Below are 8,473 nucleotides of genomic sequence, written 5' to 3' on the forward strand. Positions count from 1 at the left end.
AATTTTGGCTAATTTTTGGCCGACTAATAATCATTGAAAATAATTTTCTTTTTCAAAAAAGCAAAAAATGACAGGTAATCAACAAAAAATTGATAAGTCGAGCTAGGAAAGTCAGAATCGACTTTTGAAAGCAAACGCCAAAACTTCAAAGCGAGGACATCAAACATGGAAAATATGGAAAAATTCAACACAAGATGAATTTTGAGCCAACTTCTGAAGGATCAAAACTGCAGATTGAACGCCATTTGTAAATCGAGAGTCAGAATGACAAACAGTTTGAACCGTAGGTGATATGAACAACAAAATACGAGCAATGAAGGTAAGTATAAATGGGGCATTCCGGGTAGACTGGGATCATATAGTCAAAACGGGCAACAGAAGCTCATTTGCATTCAGAGAGAGAGAGAGAGAGAGAGAGAGAGAGAGAGAGAGAGAGAGAGAGAGAGAGAGAGAGAGAGAGAGAGAGAGAGAGAGAGAGAGAGAGAGAGAGAGAGAGAGAGTCACAGGAGCATAGAGTTTTTGGAGTTGTTTCCGCCCACTGTGACCACCTCGATGGATCTTACTACACCAGATTTGACAGGTATGATCATTAACCTTGCAAGAGCATGTGTGTGTGACCCATACTGCATCAAAACAACAAATCGAAGCAGTACAAGGTCACAAAATCGGCAAACTAACAGGGACAATGAGGAAGTCCAAAACCCATCAAAAACAAGAAAAAGTACATCAACAGACCCCAACTAACTGATAGAATCAGCCAAGCTAAAAACAAAAAAAAAAAGTGCTGGAACATGGATCGCAATCCATGTTCCCCAAACCCTAAAATCATGGAAACTTCTATAGGAGCAACAATAGAGGGTCAGGAACAAACTTGTATGACTGGTTTCTCAAAAAGCATCCCAACATGGATCGCGATCCATGTTCATTTTTGCAAAAATCAGGATAAAAGTGGCTCACTAGGTGGACAATGTACAAATAATACTGGTGTTGCAAAATGATCACAAAAAAATGCTCTAAAGATCATCAACCCACCTGGATTGCTACTTTCAGTTTGTAAATGGTCTTTTCGTCAAATTACTGCTAAAGTTATTTGGGAAACTTCACACTCTCCTCGAAGCCTATCAACAAGCAAATGTAACCTAAGGATGGTGATGGGATCAAAACTAAGCAAAAGTTTACTTGCAAAATGGTGAAACTTGTAGGATTCAGTTTGCCTTCTCAAAAGAATTCAATGTCTGGGGAAAATTGCCGAGAAACGAAGCAAAGCTATGAACTACAGACCTAAATCATCAAAAATCAAAGCAAGGAGAGATCTCAGGCAAAACATGACTCCAAAAGTGGTTTCCAGAAACAAATTTGGTCAAAACAGAAAAAATATGGCCATAAACTAAAAAATGGGGCAAACTATGGAAAAACATGTCCAAAGTTGAAAAACTTTCAACAGTGTACTAGGAAAACCTATAGGAACAAATGTGCACAAGAACTGTATCAAACTTCTTCGCAACATGGATCGCGATCCATGTACCTTTGTGCCCAATATAAGTAAAACCCATGCCATCAGATTTAGTATGATGAAGAAAGCCAAGCCATGGTCTTTCAAGCCATTTGTATCCCAAAATCCACTTCAAAAATCCAAAATCTCTAAATCTGTACATGATTTTCAAAATTCAGCCCAAGTGTCAAACCATTGATCCAAATCCCAAATTTTTTGGACCAAGTCATAATCAAGATGAACCCTACGAAATGGTATCATTATATTTCCAAAATATTGCCCAACATGGATCGTGATCCATATACCTTCAACCCTAAATCCAAAGAAAATTGCTCAATAGCATCCCCTTATGCCCAGGAGCAACTTCCCAAAGTTAGAATTTTCAAATGCTTCCCAACATGGATCGTGATCCATGTTCCTTTTTGCCAAAATCCATCTGTTACATTACAGTCTTGTACCTATAGTATTCCTAGGTGCACTGCTGAAATTTGGTCAAATTTGGAGTAGTTTTGAGAAAGTTAAGCTCACTTTTTCATTTTATGGTCAAGTTTACACTTTCTGACAATTTTGATCAATGGAGAAAACCTAATTTCACTTGCAAAAGTTGGCAACAGGATGCCTCGAAGGAAAGCACTGAGGGAGTGGAATGTGGCACCCTATGAGATAACCAATATCTCATCAAATGAGAAAGCTCACCTCACCGAACAAGTACTTGAAGCAATTCCGGAAAACATCTTCATCGAAAGGTTTCAAGCAGCAGACGGAGAAATTGTAAAGACCACCATCTTTCCACAGGAAATGTGGACTTTGCACTAGAAACCAGAAGTGCAAGCAGGGGTCAGGTTCCTACAGCTCGACAACTTCTTACGACTTCCTCCTTGGGGAACAGACTTCAGACGAGCTCACGAGCTTATAAGTTCAATTCAATACAATGGGGAAGAAACTATGATAGACAAGGATGCGGTAGTCGTTAAGATAAAAATTAGAGCGAAAATTATCAATGAAGCCCTCCACCTGCCGCTGCAGGGGACGCACAATCTATTGCAAAAAACGAAGGCAATAGACAGTGAGAAATCCTTTTTGAATCAACAAGGACACAAGTTGATGTATCAAGACCTGATCTACTCAGAAATGGAATTGCCATTGCGTCTTATATCACAACATTGCAAGGTGCAGAAGCCGCCTAGATATACCGAACCTTTGTTGCATATGGCAGTGGTAATGGTGATGGGCTTGGCTGAAGGCAAGGTGGTCAGTTGCGACTTTGGCAACTATCTTCTTGACACGATTGTGGAAGCAAACTTAAAGGGCAGTCAAAGAATTAAATCTTACATGAACGGGGGACAAATGCTCACACGGATAGCCTATCAAGCACTGGGATGTTCAACGATCTACCACATGCCGAAGTGCAGATAGATCTAATCCACAGATCCAAAGGAGTTGTAAGACCACTGGCATGACCTTCTACAAGGCCGAACCTAGGAGTCAAATAGACAAGGCAAAGTGCACCTCTAAGGGATTTTGAGAGTGAGAAAACCAAGTCAGATGCTCGGAGTAGCCAAGAAGAGGGGTCCCACCCAAGAGATACTCCTTCTGAGTACCAATCCTTGGAGGAGGAGCAGGATAGCCCATACACCTTGGGATATACCCGGTTGAAGAAAAAGGCTGCACATTTGGCAGAAGCTATCCCCATTACTCATGCCAGGAGGACAATGGAAGAGGCTCAGGCATTGAGGGAAAAGCTTCACCAACAAACAAAAAATCAATATCAAACCCAAGAATTAGAAGCGGATGATGAGAAAGAAGACGATGAAGTCGCGAATGCTCCACTGATACGCAGGCAAACAGAGGCTTTGGAAAGGATCAAACAACAGAAGAGAAAGGAAGTTGAAGAAAAATGGGAAATTGCCAGTGCCATGCGGCAGTGCATTCACCATGAGCTCAAGCAAAGATGGAGTAGAGGCAACAAGAAGAATCAAAGAAGCCACGTTGGAGAGGGGGAATAGGGAACACACCCAGCACACAAAATACTTGCCTCACTATAGCCCAGGGTATACACAGTGCCCCAATCCATTAGAGTTCACCTTCAAAACTCAAAACTACCCGCAAGAAAACCATTGCTTTCACACAACCATACACACATACGCCTTGCAATGCATCAGACAGACTCAATCACTGTGCTCCGCTCAATTCACAACCTTCCACACTCACTCAACCTCTCTCTATCTCTCTTTGCACGACTAACCTCGGGGAGGGGGGGGGGGGGGGGGGGGGGGGGGGGGGGTGGCACACACGCCTACACACGCCCGGAAACACACGTACACAAGCAGAGAAGAGAAGGGGGAAGGGGTAATGACGCCCATAAACAATAGCGCATAGTCCTCTATCATATGCAATACCATATACAACCAACACACTGCCGGCATCAACATCGGCAACCAAAACAATGGCTCAAAGGCCTTGGCAAAAAAACCTCCTGCCAGAAAAGCTAACCTTCCCAAGACAACCTTGGTCAAAAGACCCTAAAAAATGAACAAAAACCTCCTTTTATAGGGGTGTGTATAGGAGTCCCAAAAAAGAAAAATGTGGAGTGCTTTCATGTCGTGCACTTCATTTGGAGTTCTATTTAGCATTAACTTGCATTGCCAACACTTGGCTTAGTTTATTTTGGAAAGCTTTGCATGATATGCACACTTATCCTTTGGTCCTTTGATTTTGGCCGGCTGGACTTCTTTTTCCTTGGACCTTGAGTATCCTAGCCTTGCTCTTCAACTGTCTTTACCGTCACCTCCTTGCAGTGGGACCCCTTCCCCTCAAGGCAATAGCGATGTCGCTATTGGGGGGGGGGGGGGGGGGGGGGGGGGGGGGGGGGGGGGGGGTACAACCCTTACTTCACCATAAAAAGGGGGCCTCTATGGCCGCGGGACAAGTCCCCTAGCTGCTTGCCACATCATCATTAGAACACCGCCATGTGGCTTCCCACGGGCGCCACTACCTCCCCTGCAACGCCCAAAACAGCCGCCAACTACCGCACCACTCCGCGCGCAACGCTGTACCCACGGACGCCATAGCTAGGGCGAGGGGAGCTCCCCTCACTCCTCTTGTGTGCTAATGGGAGGCCATGTTCCACCTTATGTACTGTGCCCCCCGCGATCGACACTGCGCATGTGGGTTCTTCACCTCGGCCACGTGGTGGCTCTACAGTGCCCCAAGCCTCAAGCTTTTGAAAACTAAGCAACACCCCAATTTCAAAAAAAAATCTTTGTTTTCCCCCAAATTTTTCTGCTTGCCAACTGGCCATTGATGGTCTAACTGCAAAGCTGTCGAACCCGGAAGCAAATTCATTGCACCGAATCCGCTTTCCTCAAAGTTTTCTCCAACTCATGACTCTCTTAGCCCTCCAATCGAGGCCGTCAAAACCCGCCCAAATCATCTGTAATCAGCTTCGGGCAAATGCTCCCAGTTTTTGGACGACCATATCTTCTCACTCTGGACTCCGTTTGGCGTGCAGTCACTTCCTTCTAGCTTCTTATGGTGTACACTCTGCTCTAGAACTTTGTCGAGGCCCAAAAGATGCCAGATGCCACATTCTCCAGTGGGGCCAAGTGGGCTCAGACCCGGCCCCCGAAAAAACTTCCACTGACCATATCTTGCAAACCATACGTCCGATCCACAATCCGAAAATACGGGTAGGCTCCATAAATCAAGCTCTACACATCTATCCCTCAAGTTCTACTTGGATCACCTGTCCCCAGCTGCCCTGTCCGGCAAGAATCTGCAAACCACCAAACTTCAACCTTCAATAATTTGGGCTCCGTAGCTCGGTTTGATGAGCCGTCTGGACCTATTCCTTCAGCACTTCAAGCTCTTCATTTCTAGACCCAAAGGCTGCACTTTGCATCTCCTTCACCTGCTACCCCAATTAGCCCCTTGTGGAGCCTTCCTTGGCGTATAAGCCGCATCATGCATACACTTCCGCTACCACCTACCATCCTTAGATCTTCCTAGCTGCTTCAGTCCTTTGCCATGCTTTTGCTTGCCTACACACATTTGTCCATGCCACCTTCTAGAGTCGACACACTTTGGCTGCACCATCATTGCCCACTCCCCTGTTGAGCATTTATGCTCAACCACATAAAAGCTTTGAAGCTGCAAAACCTGGCACACACTATGAGAAAACTCAAACCCATATGTACAATGTTTTATTGCATCCTATTATATCAAACCTTCAAGTGGGTTGCCCCACCCCCTGCATCACATAGCTTCCATCTGGATCAAACACCTGGATCTGTTCACTTTCATCCATCTATAACAACCTCCAATAGTGCCCTACCCAAGCACCTAGACCACCATGTGTGTAGGCTGTCTATAGCCTACCTTCTGGACTCCCTGCATTCCTTTGCAACCGGTCTACTCACCAGGCAACACCAAGCATATCATCATCAAAAAAACATGTACCTGACTCCAAGATACAACACATGTCTGACCCCCCCTCCCAACCGAATAAAGTGGAGGCCTTGAGCATAGAACTCTGTACCTGCTGAACCAGCCTCCATAGAGCTGTATCTACCATATTTTTCATCAACCATAGCCCACGTAACTTCAATGGAAGCAAAGCCACTTCTTGAGATTCTTCTTTCTCTGCCATTGGACATGTCTGCTGCATCGGAATCACCTTCGTCTCTGGCATCACAACCTCCTCTTTGGCCACACACTCGATTCCAGCATCATCAAACCCTTCCTCGTCAATCGGTCCTTCCAGGTCGACCAGCACCATCTCTTGATCAACTTCAATTACCTGTTCTTCAAACACCTCTTCTACTGCTGCATCCTGCTCCTCAATGGAAGAGAGAAACTCATTCTCTACTGCATCCATCTCAAGTTCCTCCATAGGCACGACCACTTCATCTCTCTGGGAAAAAGTCTGCACATGTTACACCACCATGGCACATTCCACCGCTACTTTCATCAGCACATCCATTAGAATGGCACCACATACCACCTTCACCTACAGTTCATCATCTGTAGGTCTAGACCGCTCCATTTGGCTTTCATCAGCTACCTCAGTTTGCTCTGTTCCCTGCTCTTCTTGCACATGGGCTACTACCATATCATCAAACATATAAGAGGGCAGCTTTACCTTTACCAGTTTGGGTTCATCAGATTCCGTCTCCTCGTCATAGGATGTATACTCATCGGCACTATTCTCCTCGCTTCTCTCCCAGCTAATCGAGCTTGTATCATCATTGGCATCGGCATCATATACCGACTCTGTATCAGCATCTGCATCCACTTGCTGCTCCACAAAATCTTGACCATCTCCACAGCTTTGCTCACTTTCTTCATCAACTTCTGAACCCTCGGTATCTGCATCTCGATCGCATGCTACTACCTTTTCATGCAAACTTTCAACAAGACCCTGCTTTACCTCTTCAATCCGTACTGGAACCTCCACATCTGCTACTGCTTTTGCATCTTGGTCCACCTGGACATGGAGCTTCTCCTGGTTGACAAGCTCTTCCACCCTCGGCACATGCACATCACCAACTGGAAACCTCCAAGGAACATAACCAATAGTAGGTCTTACCTCCATAGGCCTTGCATTTTGCACAACTGGAATCACCTTTGGTTGGACCCAAGAGCACTTCGCTACCTCGGCAACAACCGGCATATAATCTGCTGGCTTTAGCATTCCCACCTCCAACTTCCACTTCACCTTTTTGCTCTTTATCTTTGCCAAATAGACCATGTCTTCATAGGTATCGGCACCATCTTCGACCTTTTCTCTAATCCTCGGATGCAAGCACTCTAACAGCTTTGACAACTTCAAAGATTGATTGCTTTTGACCCCAGTCGCAATCTCTAACTGCTTCCAACAAGCTTCAAACTGCTCAATGAAAAGAGAGAAATCTTTACTTACATCTTGGCGTACCGCCATCAGCCTTGCACCGGCTTTTTCCGCCGTAATCACCTCTCGAAATTGCTCCCCTCGCATCAACAATGGAACCCTCTGTAACCTTTTTGAAGCCGTCGACATACGCATCGACAGCAACCATAGTTCAAAATCTGCTAACCAATCCTCGGGATCTTCCACTCCTGTAAATATGGGGCCAAAACCTGGCTCCACCATCTCTGTCAGCATCAACCTCAACCATCAAACATCTCGACCGTAGGCCAACCGCTTCGTTAGCAAAAAAACACCACTTTCAACCACAAATTGGACCATCAGACAGCTCCTCAGTCGGGGCACCAGAAGATGGAGAGGGGCAATAGGGAGCACACCCAGCACACAAAATACTTGCCTCACTATATCCCCAGGGTATACATAGCGCCCCAATCCACTAGAGTTCACCTTCAAAACTCAAAACTACCCGCAAGCAAACCATTGATTTCACACAACCATACGCACATACGCCTTGCAATGCATCAGACAGACTCAATCACTCTGCTCCGCTCAATTCACAGCCTTCCACACTCACTCAACCTCTCTCTATCTCTCTTTGCATGACCAACCTCGGGGGGGGAACAGCGCCTACACACGCCCGGAAACACATGCACACAAGCAGAGAAGAGAAGGGGGAAGGGGGAATGACGCCTAGAAACAGTAGCGAATAGTCCTCTAGCATATGCAATACCATAGACAACCAACACACTACCTGCATCAACCTCGGCAACCAAAACAATGGCTCAAAGGCCTTGGCAAAAAACCCTCCTACCAGAAAAGCTAACCTTCCCAAGACAACCTTGGTCAAAAGACCCTAAAAAATGAACAAAAACCTCCTTTTATAGGGGTGTGCATAGGAGTCCCAAAAAAGAAAAAGGTGGAGTGCTTTCGTGTCATGCACTTCATTTGGAGTTCTATTTAGCATTAACTTGCATTACCAACACTTGGCTTAGTTTATTTTGGAAAGCTTTGCATGATATGCACACTTATCCTTTGGTCCTTTGATTTTGGCCGGTTGGACTTCTTTTTCCTTGGCC

This window comes from Adiantum capillus-veneris, chromosome 4 (assembly GCF_014529385.1).
Source record: "Adiantum capillus-veneris isolate H3 chromosome 4, ASM1452938v2, whole genome shotgun sequence".
NCBI lineage: Eukaryota > Viridiplantae > Streptophyta > Polypodiopsida > Polypodiales > Pteridaceae > Adiantum > Adiantum capillus-veneris.